Source organism: Cynocephalus volans, chromosome 3 (genome assembly GCF_027409185.1).
Source record: "Cynocephalus volans isolate mCynVol1 chromosome 3, mCynVol1.pri, whole genome shotgun sequence".
Lineage (NCBI taxonomy): Eukaryota > Metazoa > Chordata > Mammalia > Dermoptera > Cynocephalidae > Cynocephalus > Cynocephalus volans.
The window spans coordinates 116028457-116044128 of record NC_084462.1 but is presented as its reverse complement, the minus strand read 5'-3'; the positions used below and the strand labels follow the sequence as shown (position 1 = coordinate 116044128).

At 36.8% G+C, this 15672-nt stretch overlaps 1 protein-coding gene and 1 pseudogene across 3 annotated transcripts in view; one reads left to right on the top strand and one right to left on the bottom strand.

The window, feature by feature from the left end:
- Positions 1 to 15672, top strand: part of STRN3 (striatin 3) — a 99661-nt gene that overhangs the window by 21891 nt on the left and 62098 nt on the right. The gene's annotated exons all lie outside the window — the stretch shown is intronic.
- On the bottom strand, positions 3159 to 3648 carry LOC134373925 (large ribosomal subunit protein eL29-like; annotated as a pseudogene).

Sequence of the window (15672 nt, the reverse complement as noted above, 5' to 3'; positions counted from 1 at the left end):
AGCTGATGGTGTCCTTGGTGTAAGTCCCGTAACGCAAAAGCTGATGAGTCTTGAGCTGTGATGTTCATGGACAGGAGAGAAGAGTGTATCCAAGCTCCACCGGATAGAGAGATTCACCTTTTTTCATTCTCCCTAGGCTGCCAGCAGTTGGATGGTTCCTGCCCACATTGAGGGACGGGTTTTTCTCACCCAGTACCCTCAGGCTGTCATACTAATCTCTGTTGGAAACACCCTCGTGGACATACCTAAAACAGATAGCTTTAACAGGTTTCTTGGCATTCCTTAATCTAATCAAGTTGACACCAAGAATTAAACTTCACACACACATGCGAGTGTGTGTGCACATATATATTGGCTAAAAGAGAAATTTACTTAATGCGAGTGTATACACTGATAAAAAGAAAGATCTCAGATCAACAGTCACCTTTGCACCTTAGTAAACTAGCAAATGAAGAGCAAACTAAGCCCAGACCCAGCAGAGGGAGTAAATAATAAAAATTAGAGCATAGATAAAAGAAGTAGAAAATAGAAAAAAAATAAGAAAATCAATGAAACCAAAAGTTGGTACTTTGACAAGATCCACAAAATTTACAAATCTTTACCTAGATGGACTAAGAAAAAAGAGAGAAGACTCAAATAACTAAGATCAGAAATGAAAGAGAGGTCATTAAAACCAAATTTACAGAAATCAAAAGGGTTCTAAGAGAATACTATGAATAATTGTCGGTCAACAAATTAGATCATCTAGATGAAATGAATAAATTCCTAGAAACCGAGACTGAATTATGAAAAAACCAGAAAGTTTGAATAGAACTACAGCTGGTAATATCAGTGATTATCGTTTTTTTGGTTTTCTGATGCAGGACTCCCTTGAGAATTTCTTGCAGGGCTGGTCTTGTGGTGGTGAACTCCTGCAGTTTTTATTTGACTGGAAAATACACTATTTTTCCCTTGTTTCAGAAGGATAGTCTTGCTGGATACAGTATTGTTGGCTGGCAGTTTTTTTCTTTTAGTATTTTGAATATATCATCCCATTTTCTTCTGGCCTGTAGAGTTTCTGTTGAGAAGTCTGCTGTTAGTCTGATAGGGTCTCCCTTATAGGTGGCTTGACGCTTTTCTCTTGCTGCTTTTGCCTTTAGCAATAACAGTCCAATTTCATGGTTCTTATAATTGCTGTTTTCCTCATATTTCTCAAATAACTGATACATTGAACTTTCTAGTTTAGAGGTTGACAAACTATGGCTTGCAGGCCAAATCCTGGGCCTGCCGGTTTTTATGGTGGCTCACTTTTTAAGAGCTGTAAAACAAAAACAGAAGACTATGAAATAATGCAAAGCCCGGTTTACGTATATACTATGTGGCCCTTTATAGAAAAGGTTTGCCAACTTCTATCTTCCCTTCCACTGTAAAACAACCCAGTTCACCACCAGTGAAAGTTTTAACAGTTACACTGCTACTTTGTGTTAGAGACTGTCTGTTCTACTCAACACTTTCGGTGGGGTTCTTATTGTTAGCTGGGTGGCTAGATGGACAGTTACCCAACTCCAAAACTATTTTAGAGACTACTTTCTTGTAGCATTCCTGTAACTAGTGGTTGCAGGATGAGTTCCCTGGGGTGGCTAACTGAGGCAGCAATTATCATGCAGGAAGTTTATTAGATTGCTCTTATAATCAACATCTGTGAAAGTAATGGAAAGGAAGCAGAGGGATAAATTGGGCTGCAGTTCAGTATCCACAGAGAGCTCAGTTGATCTCTTCTGGGAACTTTGCAGCTGAGATAGCCCTCAGAGTTGTCCTAAGTTGGGGCGAGGGACTAGGCCCTTATGCACCATTTTGATCAACCATTGGATGAAGCCATTGGATGGGAATGCAGCTGACTTTAGGTGAAGCAATTCCTGAAGATGACTAACAACTGAGGTCTGCTTTCCAGCAGCACTCCCAGGAACTAGATAATGAATCCTTCATTCCTGAAAGGGGATATGGGCAGCACATCACAGTGTCTGCTACATGTAGTCTCATGTGAGTTCTTCTAATTACAATTTACTTCTTTAAAAATTTTTTTTTAAATTGTAATTTTCTTTAATGAGTTAGTTTTTCTCATAGAAAGCTGTAAAATACAGTTCTTCAAGTTCTTTACATTTTTACTGATAAGATGGACAGTTCTTCCTAAGACATTTTTGAAAAACTGAGTTGTTTTGGTTTTAATGTGTAATAAATTGTCATATATTTAATGTGTAATAAAATCAGTGAGTAAACCATTTTAGTATCAAAAATATCATCATAGAGTCCTAAAATCTTAATCACAAGGATTGCAATTTATAGCTAGCAGATCTTAGATATCTTATTCATCTTATTTGACAAACGAGGAAGCAGAGAACCCGAGAGAGAAATAGTTATAAAGCTAGTTAGTGACAAGTAAGGATTAGAATGTAGGTCTACAAACTTCCAGGCCCGTGTCCATTTATCAGTACCTTCACTTAATTAATTTCTTATAGTAATTTCTAAGAACAGATTAGAATTCTGAAACTGAGCAAGAGTTTTTTGTTTTGTTTTTTGTTTGTTTTATGGCCTTTGGGGTCATCTTGTTGCTTCTAGAACAGTTAAACAGTATGCAGATGCTTCACTAATAACAATAACAGCAATAATGAAGTCAATTTCTGGAGTTATCATTTTGGGCAGATGAATCTAATTTATTTTTAACTTTCCTGGAAGATGATTCTACAGTTGGCTTGGAAAATTCTTCCTGATGACTGTGAATTATCAGGTAATGGAAACTCTTCACTATTTGCTGGCAGTATCATACAGTGAACATAGGATTTTCAAATGAGATCTGGAAATGCTCTGGAATTTAAAAATTTAGTATTATAGTTTTAGTGGTAGATTATCTTAAACATATTCTAGATAATCTGAATCACAACTATCACTTGACTCGGGTTAGAATTTGCATTTGTATTTTATGTTTGTGGTGGTGCCAAGTAATATTGTTTTGATTGTTGGAGACGGATATTAAGGAAAAGAATAGAGGTAGTCTTTTTTTTTTTTTTTTTTTTCCTGCCTCAGGTTTATTTGTACAAACACAGGAGGACACCAGCCCCATGCAGACAACAGCCCAGGGGTCACACCAGTCCTTCTGACCTCACATTGGCAGACAGAGGCCTCTACTCTGGAGGCTTCGTGGGGGCCTGAGTGCCTTTTGGAACCTGAGCTGGAGCTGCAGTTGAAGCTTGAGCCAAAGCTGCAGTTGAACCTGCATCCTGGCCTTGGTTTGACCCTTGGCCTTGGCCTTTGGCCGGCAGAGCCTGAGACCCTTGGCAGTGCGGGCATAAGCACACTTCCCAAGCTTGGGGTGGGCAGTGTAGGCAAGTGGATCAAGCTTGCGGCTGACGCCCTTTGGGAATCTTGGGCTTGACCTCCTTGGGATTTACAAGGGTATTGGTAGCCTCAGCACGTGCACTCATGGCCTTGGCGTTGTTGGCCTGCATTTTCTTCAGGCCCTTCTTGTTGTGCTTCTTGGCAAAGCACATGTTTCTTAGGAACTAGGGGTCTACCCCCTTAAGAGATTCATATCTTTGGGATTGAGGTTTCTTAATGCCATTTCTGTGCCATTTCTGGGATTGGTTGTGTGGTGTGGTTCTTGGATGTGGCCATGTCTGCAGAGTAACCTGCGGCTGCTGAAGTGCCTCGAGATAGTCTTAATGAATGAGATGCTTTTGGGTTAAATGAAGATGAAGGTGTTTTGTAATGTGTGGAATTAATGTTTTGTAATAATGTGAAACTGAGAAAAATTACATGCCTTATCATGTGGCTGTCAGTAGTCCAGGCATTCCAAATTTAAAGGACTCTTATGGTGGTGCAGTTAGTAACATTTTCATGTGAGCAGAGATTTGAATTCAGCAAAACCACTTCATCCATTCTTTTAAGTGCACTATGTTAAATTGAATTTTATTTGAAAGTTTTTTATTTCATTTTTAGTTTATTTGGTTATAAGTTTATATAAGATCTATATGCATACAGAGTTTATTTCTAGTTTTATGTTTACATAGGTTTAAATAGACTTAGAATAAAAATAATTTATGTAAACGTTAGAAAATGCGGGAACATTTCTTCTTTTTAATGGGTTTCTATATTACTGGAGTTTGAGAATCTCTATCTCCAGAGTCCTAAATTACTTTAAAGGAGTTGATGTTAAACCACCTAAATGTACCCACATTAAAGTATGTGAAAGTTATAATGTATGTGCCAGTCATATTTTATGTGTGTGTCTGTGTGTGTGTTTGTTTGCATGTGTGTGTGTAGGCAGTGAAGGAGTAAAAGGAAGATCCCTATGTGAAAGAATAATATTTTATATTATAATAACAGGAAGTTTCTCTTGAATAGAGTGTCTAATGCCATAGAATATTGGAAGTTTTGATAATTTTAGTCTTTAAAGACTCACTCTACTTTTCATGTTATATTTTACTTTGAATGTGCTTAACTCTTAAAAAACAATTCTATAGTGAATCTTATAATAAAAAAACTCTTTGAATTTATGTTTATAAATTTGAAGTTTTGCAGATTGCTAATTAGTGGAGTGTAGGTATTTATGATGGAGTAGTTGTGATCTGCCTAGTGAGATCTACCTGATAAATTCATTTGTTATTAAATGCCTGTTTTGGCTCAGGCACTTCTTAATGGGGGGAATATAGATGTGTATAAAAATAATTATGACAGACTGAGCCAAGTACCAATAGCAGTTTTGTTGAGTGAGTCCTTACTCTTGAAGAGATATTTCACTAATCTTAATTTATAATCTTAAAAAGACATTATTTATCAACATAATCTTCCTTCTAATTATCGTTGATCAGGCTCTGTCATTAAACCTTCTATAGGTCCCCCCACCCCTCACACTTCCTTTTTTCTTTTCTCTACCTGCTAGTTGCCAGATACTGCTCTAAATGCTTGAGATATAACAGTCAACTAAGCAGGCAAATATCCCTGCTCTAATGGGAGGAGACAAGCAATAAAAGATAAATATGAATAGTTATTGAGGAATTATGACTAAATAAAAAAGAAATTATTTAGAAAGTGATTAAGTTCTGTGGTAAGAAGAAAAAGTGGTAACTTCGAGTCCCTGTACAAGGAGCAAGCATACAGAACACAAGGTAGAACCTGGTAAATTCAAGAAACTGCAGATATTTCCGAAATTGAGAAGAGGGCTAATGATGCATGAATAGGTAAGGGCCAGATTGCAAAACAAGCCTGGAAAGTTTTTCCCGTACAGAAGAGTAGCCAATGTAGATTTTTATAAATAAAGGAGAAATTCGAAGTTAGAAGTCTGAAGAAGTTTGGGGCCGGCCCGTGGCTCACTCAGGAGAGTGTGGTGCTGATAACACCAAGTAAAGGGTTAAGATCCCCTTACTGGTCATCTTTTAAAAAAAAAAAAAAAGTCTGAAGAAGTTTGAAGAAATACAGGCTAAAAGTTTTTCAGAAGTAAAGACAAATATAAAAGATCATACTAGAGAACCCTACCAATTGTAAAGTAAGATTAGTTACCAGAAAAATGTTCAAATTTAAGCACATGGTAATTAAACTTCCAACAATAAAAGTATAAAGAGAATATCTGATTAACTAAAGAGGAAGAAAGGAACACTTGCTGCGAGTGGAAGATAGATAAAGTGCTGAGGAAAAGTAATTTTAATTCTGAAATGTTAAACCCAGCCAAACTAAAAGTCAAGAATAAGGGAAAATATAAGTAGGGTAAAGGGGTTTGGGGTATATGGGGAGGTAGGGCAGTTTGTAATTTTGAAAGGATGGCTAGGATAAATCTCATTGTGAACATGACATATGAGCAAAGATTTGGTAAGGGAGTTAGTTATGTGGATATATGACATAAGAGCTCACTGTTTGCATAGCAAACAGTGCAAAGGCCCCAAGACAGGTAGATCCTTGGTGTGTGCAAAAACTAGCAAGGTGACCAGTGTGGCTGAGGTGGAGTGAAGTAGGGGGAGAGGAGTGGAAAAGGAGATCTGAGTTGTAAAAAGGACAAGATGATTAGGGCCCTTGTAGGCCAGTGTTCATTGTATGGACATTGTATGGACACTGGCTTTTATTCTGAGTGAGATGGGCAGCCATTCCAGGGCTTTGACCAGAGGAATGAAACGATCTGACTTTTGTCAGGCAGGAGTGTACTGACTGACGGCTGTGTTGAGAATAGGGTGTGTTGGGGTAGTGGGGAAAATTCTTTAAGGGATTGAAGTGATAGTGACCATTTTCATATTTTTAAAATATAAAACTTTAAGCTTTTAGAAAACTTGTGGGGTCTTAAATCAGTGTTTAAAATGTAGATATTTTTAAGACCATGTCTAAAAAAATTGATGGAGTCTTTTAAGCAATGTTTATTTAGATTCAGACATTTTAGAGGGAAACGTGATGGTGTTCATTCTTGTAAACAAGTAGGCTTGTTTACAAACCACCTTGTGGCTGCTCAGGAAACATTTGTTAAATGTGTTTGTGTTGTTGTCTCCAACCCCCTTCTAACTTTCTTTCTTAGGTGATGGCAGAGGAGAAAGTGTTAAAGCACTTAGCAACCTTCATTTATTTTTGAGATGATTATTACCATTTACTAAAATAGTCATTTATCTAAAATTATATAGCATTTACTGGCAAAATTAATTAGAGTGTGGGTCTGCTACCCATAGTGTTTTCTGAAGTTATTTCCAGTGAGAATGAAAGATCGATTTAAGGAAGTGTGATGGGTGACATGTTAGAGAGCTAGAAAAAGGAAAAGAAGATAATTTGAAAATGATTGATAAGTGATTCCTAAATTTGGAGTTTTTTAAAAAAGTTTTGTTGTTAGTATGTAACCCCCTTTGAACTGTGTGTGTTTGTGCATGTATATCTCCAGTGCCTAGACGAGTGCATGCCACATGCTAAGTATGATTTAAAGCTCTGTATTTCTTCAGTTTTTAAGTCCCTTAGGAGAGTTGATAACCCATGTGCCCCCAAGCCCCGGGGGTTTTCACAGGTGGGACTGGGCTGGGACTAAAAAGTACTTGCTGGTTCTTTATTTCCCTTTAGCCAGAGACCAAAAGTTGGATTTTCACACTCACTTGTTTTGACAAGTGACATTAAAACCTGAAATTTAGAGCAGGAGGACAAATTGTGTAGAAAAAACTTATGTATATTTTTATCACTGTGGGAAAAGAGGATTTATGAATATTTACAGGGAGTGTTAAAATTAATATTTTTAGTTATGAAATATTTTACTTTTAATTGTGGAGGGACTGTAGAAAAAGCCTAGAAAAGAAAATGAAAATCACTTATTTTGCCACCCAGAAGTAACTGTTAATATTTTGGAGTTAGTGTATGTATGTGCGATATTTTAAATATATTTTCCCCTGAACTTTTTTGTTGTTGTTGGCAGCATTATAAGGCTATGCTCTAACCAACTGAGCTACCTGGCCAGCCCTTCCCTTTTAAATTGAAATATAACATATATTAATTAAAGTGCTCCAATCTTAAGTATACAACTTGATGAATTTCTACAGTGATGCCATTACCACTCAAATCAAGATATGAAATAATAACAGTTCCCCAGAAGTCCTTTTTTATAAAAAAATTTATAAACAACAGAAATTTATTGCTCACAGTTCCAGAGGCTGGGAAGTCCAAGAACCAGCAGATTCAGTGTCTGATGAGGGCTCTTGTCTGCATCATAGATGGAGTATTCTACGTATCCTCACGTGGTGGAAGGACGGAAGGGGCCAGAAGTATCTATTTTGTTTTCATCTAATCAATCCCCCCCAACCCTCACTGACAGTAACTACTATTCTGACTTCTTTCCTCACAGATTATTTTTGCCCATTTTTACATTTTAAAATTGGAATTTTACTGTAAATATTCTTTAGTTTCTAGTTTTTTCACACAGCATTATATTTTCTTATGTTCCTCTTTTTTTTTTCTTCACTTACAAACAATTCTCCATGCTATTAAGATTCTTTACACTTAAGAGACATAACCAAATGCAACACGTGGACTTTATTTGGATCTTGATTTTATTAAAACTTTATAATATATATTTTTGAGGCACTTGGGGAAATGTTATGAAGAGGCTGTTTGATAATATTAAAGAATTATTGTTAATTTTGTTAGTGATTAGTGATGTTGAGCTTGTTGGCCATTTGTATATCAACCTTGGAGAAATGTCTATGTAGACATTTTTTAATTGGGATTTTTTTGTTGTTGAGTTTTCCATATACTATTATCTCTACTGTTTGAGAATGTTCAAGAGTTCTTCATAAACATTTTTAGTGGTCATACATTATATGCATCCTTTTTAAATGGAAGGTAAGGGCTTCTGGTCAAAATGGCAGAATAGATGGTCCCCAGTGTCACTATCTCCCACAGATCAACCAATTTACAACTATTAAAAAGCAATGACAGCCAAGCTTAGGCTGTTAGAACTCAGGGGAAGAGGAGGAGAGACCTACAGAGTTCATGAATGCAGGAGAAGCTACGATGAGAGAAAGGAAGGATCGCTCCCACCATTTCTAGCCCTGTCCGCTTCAAATCTGGCCATGGTAAGTGCATGGAGCAAGAGCTGGCAAAAGCCGCAGCTGTGCCCTTCCTGTGACATGGTTTGTAGGCGGCAGGGGAGAGGAGGACCTTGGTGGCCCTCAGGCCAGCAAGACCACTAACAGGGTTCCTGTGGACCCACATAGGAGCAAGGAGTCACAGCAACTGAAAAAAGGAGCCACTCAGAGGCTGGTGATTCATCACAAGGGACTGGCGCATGGCCCATCCCATTGGAAGTGTTTGGAGCACGGGCAGTAGGGGAGATATGGGCCACATGGGTAACACTAGGGTACAGCAAGGACAGCTGATCTGCCCCCCCAATCAGCTCAGGCTAACTCTGTGTAGACTAGTCAGGAATATAGAACTGCAGGGGGAACAGTTTGCTGAAAAGACTTGGGTCCAGACCAGAGTTTCTACACAGCCAGTTGTACCAGATCTCATGAGACCTGGAAGTACCTACAAAGTCAACCACTAAAACCTGCACAAAAAGCCTTCGCCAGGGAGTCAGGAGCTATTTAGCTCAACCACAGGACTCAAGTGCTGGTCCTCACAGGAAGTTCCCCCATTTTAGAAGTAAGCAAAGGACAATGAATTAGTTCCAGTGCAGAGTTTAAGTAGTGGAAACAGTGATTAATCCAACACAGAACTGAAAGAAAAAACAAAGTACCCACAGACCAGAGACAAAGTTTGATATTAACTAGTAAAGGTCTCACTTCACCAAAGAACACCTATAACACCCAGAAGGACCAGAAGCCCCCCTAGGCCCACAAGCCAGGGAGGGAGAGGGCTGAGGGCCTCAGCCATGCTTCCTGCCACCGACAACCAGGCCAGTGATGAACACTGAGCTGCCACAGTAAGTGCCCCAGGCCCTTGAACCAGGATGGTGGGGGGCCTCGGGCCTTAGGCACGCCCCCCTGACACCCACATCCAGCCCAGTGATGACCACCAAGCCACCGCAGGAAGCACCCCAGGCTCCCAAGCCGGGGTGGTGGGGGGCTGAGGGCTTCAGCCATACCCCCCTGACATCTGCATTCAGCCCAGCAATGACCAAGCCACCACTGGAAGCCACCAGTCTCCCCTGTGGGAATGAGAGGTGTGCCATGAGCCTCAGCCACGCTCCCCCCTTCGTCCTTCTCGCACTCTATTTCCTTCCCCCTTCTCCTGTCCCCCTCCCACCCAACTGTTCCACATCAACAGCTTAGAATGTAAAAAAAGATGGAGCCAGGGACCAATCCCTCCTCCTGCAGCCAGGCACACTGCCACTGCCACAGTGCCCTCCTGGGGTCCTGAGGTACAGATCTTAGGACCAATCCTCCTTCCGCAACCAGGCAAGGAGCACACCCAAAACACCACTTCCATGTGGGTGTACCACCACAGCCACCACAGTAGCCATGGCTGCTGTAATAGCTATGGCTGCAGCAAAAGCGGCTAGACGCCACAGCCACCATGCAGATGGCCCGTCAGCCACTTGAGTGCATTGACACAAGGAGAATCACCAGCAGAGACCAAAGAAAAGAAGAGGACGTGTCTCTCTACAAAGCCCATTCCAGAGTGATAGAAGAAGCATCTACTCTATAATAATAAACGGGGGTCCTGAACACACCTCTCAGCACTGGACGGATCATCTAGGCAACAAATCAACAGAGTAACCATTACTCTTTCAGAAGAGAAGAAATCTAGGGTTATCAAAGGTGGGAGGGGTAGGGAGAGGGCGATGGGGAGAGATTGGATAAGGGGTATTAAGAATAAGTATGATTTGTAATAATATATATGCTGATAATATTGATTTGATCAACATATGTCAATGTTGAACTCCCCCAGATTTTAATCAGTTATGATTCAAAATAAATGGAAGGTAAAGAAGAAGGAACTTTTACATGTTCACTCCTCCCAGAGAAAGATCATTCTCTCTTTCCCTAGGTTTCCAATACCATGGTTAGAGCTGAGAATTCTTGAGAGAGAGAATGCTTGTGATTGAGAATAAGAAGAGAGCTTGGGGGAGGGGAATGTACCTGGGGAGGCTTAATGGAATAGATGACTTGTGAGCTAGGTCTTAAAGGGTAGATAGGATTTGGGCAGGAAAAGATGGAGAAGGATATTAATGTGAGCAGAGGATAATAGCCAAATATATCAGTGTGAGAGGAAAACTTAGTTTTTGTTTAGGAGACATTTGAGCTGACAGTTTGGGGGGTAATTATCAAGTTTCATATTGTATTTTGTGTCTTATGGTGAAGCTGTAAAGGAGCATAAGTGAAAACATGGGTCATCATTCTATAAGTCTTCAAAAAAGTTCGTGGAAAGATTCATATTCTTTTACTTCCATTTTTCCACGAACTTTTTGAAGTATCCTTGTACATGTTTATGTGAGGATCTGAAAAAAGGTCTCCTTAATTGTGTATTTTCCCATATAAGAAGTATGTATGAAACTGTTCACAGCCAGTACTGAATAGCAAATATTTTGATTATTATAAACAATAACAATTTTTCTGAATTACTTTAAATTTTGAAAGATTTTAAGGTAGTTCAATAAAAAGAAACATGTCTGAGAAATTTTTATATGCTAATTCTCATTTATTCAAATCATTGAGTGTCCATTACTTCTAAAGGGGTATAACAAATTAAACTATTAGAGTTCCTAACATCAAAATTATTTATAGTTGGCTAGTTGCCAAAAAAAAAAAAAAATTGTTATGAGTGGTTTTAATGTGCTGGTAATAAGTAATGTGAACAATTTTTTTCCTAAGATATTTAAAAGCCATCCCTCTCAAAAAGAGAATTAAGTGGCTTTAATAGTAGCTACTAAATTTTAATTTTTAAAAGGAATTTTTCAATAAAATGGAGTAAATTTAAACCTTTTTATAGGCCTTTCTTGTGGGAAGATGTCATGGAATTCCAGAGAGCTAAAGTCTGTGATATCTTGCAATACCAGTGGCTGTGGGCGGAATCAGACATTCTATTTTGCAGAAACTTTTATTTGTTAAGTAATAAAGTGTCTACATGAGCTGTTAAAGAGAATTTCCAAAGAACATTATTTTCTTCATTGACTTTCTTAAGGTTAGTTAAATATATATTATAGAGACTGTGTTCAGGTTTTTTTCCTTGGAAAATTTAAAATTTAGGTTAAATAACTATGCATTGATTCAATCTAGTACTGTAATAATAAATGAGAGTATAAATACAAGACTCCTAAGTTTAGGATTCTTTCACCTTATTCATGCTCAGTTTCTTAAATATCTTAAGTATTTCCTTAATTCTGTTTGTTAATGTACTGAATTAGCATAGAGTAGATTAATAAAATCTCGAATCACACATTATTTGACCAAAATGAATTCTCCCTTTATATATGTAAAAAAAACTTTGCCTTATTTTAAAGTAATGTCATTTATCAAAATGAAATAAGTACTTCCAGGTTTGAGATTCTGTAAGAGATTGTACATATATGGTCATTCCCATATTTTACAGTTGAGAAAACTGAGAACTTTGTAATTATGACTTCATTCATTTATTCAGCAACAAAAATTTATTGAGTTTTTACATATGCCAGACATTGTTCTGGGTAACAGGAATACATCGGTGAACAAAAGCCAAAAAAATTCGTACTTTTATGGAGGTTACATTCTAGTGGCAGTTGTCTAATTTAAGTAATGGTAAAACAAAGATAGTTGATTTTATTTAATATTACAATTTTCTTAGTGTGAAATTGGGTTGGCATATATTTTTCATCCTGCTTGCCAATTCAAGTAGCTTTGTCATGGCTGCTTGGAGACTTAGTTATGTTAAGGATTGTATTCTAACTCAGAAGAAATTGGTGATGTCTGCTTTAGGTGTGGGATGAGAAGTAGTAGCATCATGAGATTGTCAGCCCTGATGGCTGCTCTTTTCTCTAGCTAATTTTCTTTCCCCATGCTGTTGAGCAGCTTTATAGTTCGGTGAACAGGAGAATGTGCTCTGGAGTGAGACTACCTGGATTCAAATTTTAGTGCCTCCACTGCTTTTCTCCTGATGTTGGGCAAGTTACTTAACCTCTTCTGTAAAGGGGAAAAATAATACCAATGCATAGGATCATTGTGAGGAGTAAACGAGTATATATATGTTTAAATACTCAAACCAGTGTTTGGCATGTAGCACATTTGACATATTTGTGATGGTTATTACTTTCTCTTTGTTTACAATTCTGAAATCGAAAAAGTTCTGAAAATCAAAAGAATTTTGTTAACCGTTTGATTGCAGAAATATTACCTGAAGTGACACGAGGCTATTTATATTCTTTATTTATCACACTTAATGAAAACTATACTTTTTTGGAGAAATATTTGTCTAATTGTGTTACTGCCCTAATATTGCATAACACCTCAACTAATGCAAATGTAGTATATATATCCTAGTAATTTCTAAAACACACCTGGCCTCAAGGGGTGTAGTAAAGGAAATCATACTACATAGCTAAATCTTTTTTTGCATTAATGATGTCAAGATTTGTAATAATTCTAAATAGCTGACCTGATCACTAATTGTCTTATTTGTTGATTAGTGAAAGTGCCTTGAGTTTTAAAAGTTTCAAGACCCAGTCTTAAGAACCTAGGTCTTTTGCCTTCAAACAACAGAGATAATTTTTCCCTCTGATTGTAAAATGCTGTGTTCATTTAATGTGTGAAAACCGTTATGTTATTTTATGATAGTACAGTAATCGTTCATTTAGTAAGCATTCTCTTGTCATTGGCTTCAACCCAAAGAATATATCTTGTTGTTAGTAAAACAAAACAAATATTAAGATGAAAGTCACCTATATAGAAGTCTTTTCTACTTAGTCTATGTTTAAAAAAATGATACCCCACCATATTCTAAAAATTTCATTTTCTTTTCAAAGTTGCATAAATAACAATAAAATAAGTTAGAAGCAGTGGAGTCCACTTACCCTTAGGTTAGACGTAATTTGGAGTCCCACCTTGCTGCAAAATAGAATGGTTGGGGAAAGAGGGAAGCATGTTCTCAGCACCTCAATAGTGTAGATAACAAGCCTTACCAATCCAGAAGGAAAACTCTAAAAGTTGGAAGAATGTTTAAGTATAGAAGTCTGATCCCGGGTATTTTGTAATTCTGTTGTTATTCTTTGGATTCTGAATTCTGTTGTTATTCTTTGGATTCTGAATTGGTGCTCTCATTATCATGTTACTGGCTTGTAATGAATGTCATGGTTACTAGGAATATTTCAGTTTTTATGAACTTGTATATGATATTGTTTATAACATTTTTAACAGATGGTCAAAATATCAGGAAATGTGTGTCTTTAGAGAGTGCCATTAAAATGGCTTATCGTTTTATACTTCTCTATGGGAAATGGGTTTACCTGTGACTTAATACTTTCAGATGGCAGATGAATGAGAACTTACTGGAATACAGAGTTGCCAGTTAAAAATCCAATGTCTGTTATACTTTGAACCAACCATTGCCATGTAAAAGTGACATTGGAATTTTAGATGGCAGTGGTGGTATTTTGATATTTTATTAAACCTTGTTTTAAGCTCTGTTATAAATTGAAGAGATAAAAATAAGATTAAGTTTTATTGCTTTTGGACATCTTACTGTTTTGTTAGTGTTTCTCTTTTCCCTGAAATTCTTTCCCATCAATAAAATTGGAAAATATTATTTTCATGAAAAATTTTATAAGCTATTGCAAGCAAGCTTTTGTATATCCATTCTCCTTGAAAAGACAGAAATTGAGTATGTACCGTTAAGTGTGGGACTGACTAATTGTATTACAAGATTATACAAAGGTTTCTGTGCCCTGCCTCAACTCACTGAATTATGGGGTAAGTCTCTATGTGCGTGTTTTTTTTTTTTGTTTTTTTTTTAAATTATCAGCTCCCCAATGAGTCTGACATAAAACTTAGTTATGCTTTGAAACCTTTTGTATGATATAGTTTTTTTATTCTTTGTTTTATATAAGGTATCAATGGGGTGCCTGTTTCTTTGTCTTAAAATTTTACAACTGAACCTTGCCTGACCCCAAATATTTAAGTGCTTTCAATTCACATGTATAATTTTAGTTGACAATGAAGCGGAGGGTACTAGCATTTCTTGAGAATCTACTATTTTAAATAGTGGTGTTAAGAATTTATTATTAGTTGCCGTAACCTGAATTTGCCTTTAAGTTGCTTCCAAACCTAAAGTTTTTAAAAGTTGTTTTAAAAATTCCTTTGATAGTAGAGTTTGCTTCTTAATGGTGTTGCAGTTTCTAAATATTTTTCATTTCTTCAGTAAGTACTAAAGAATGTTATAAACTCATTAAAATATAACTCGCCTTTATCTAATGTTTGCCCTTAGTTAAAAACTTTGTTTAAAGTAAGAAAACTCTTGCAATAGAATGCGTTGTAATTTATTTATTTGTTTTTAGCAAGATACTGTTACTTTAGAAACATTGAAAACTGTAGTGATTGTCAATCAACTTTAGGCCAATACCAGCTGAATCAATGCTGAACGTTTTGTACTGGTGACCTCTAGTGGTCTTGTGGTTAAAAAAATTATCTGCAGTCAGATATCAACAAATATCAAGTAATTCTCAGGTGATAATCATATGCTGATTATTGAGTAAATTCAGCTGATATATAAAAGACAGTCACAAATGAGCACCTTTGCCTGTATTCAAAAGAACAGCTATCTTGAAAATCAACAGAAAGATTTGTTACCCTGAATTATCAACTGAAATTGGAAATAGATATGTTTATAAAAGTTTTTGCCTTTTAGTTTGTAGTAATGAATTTCAAGCTATTCATCTACTCATCTTTCTACTCTTCAGATCAAAGTAATTAGAACATATTAAAATTAGTTGACTTGGTTAGGTAAAAAAAAAAAAAAAAATTCTGTGCTTAAAAAAGTCCTTCCTTTATTGAAACAACCATACATTCCATTGTAGAACCTTTTCTAAAGAATCTGGAGGACCTAGGTCTTTGACCTTATCCTCACAATAAAAATATACTTCCTAAATCTAACCCTTAGACGTGAGATTTTTTAAAAATCTTTTAAAATTCTGAAATATACAGAAAAGTGCATCAGACATAATTGTACATGGGCTGGCCAGTTAGCTCACTTGGGAGACTGTGCTGCTGATAACACCAAGGT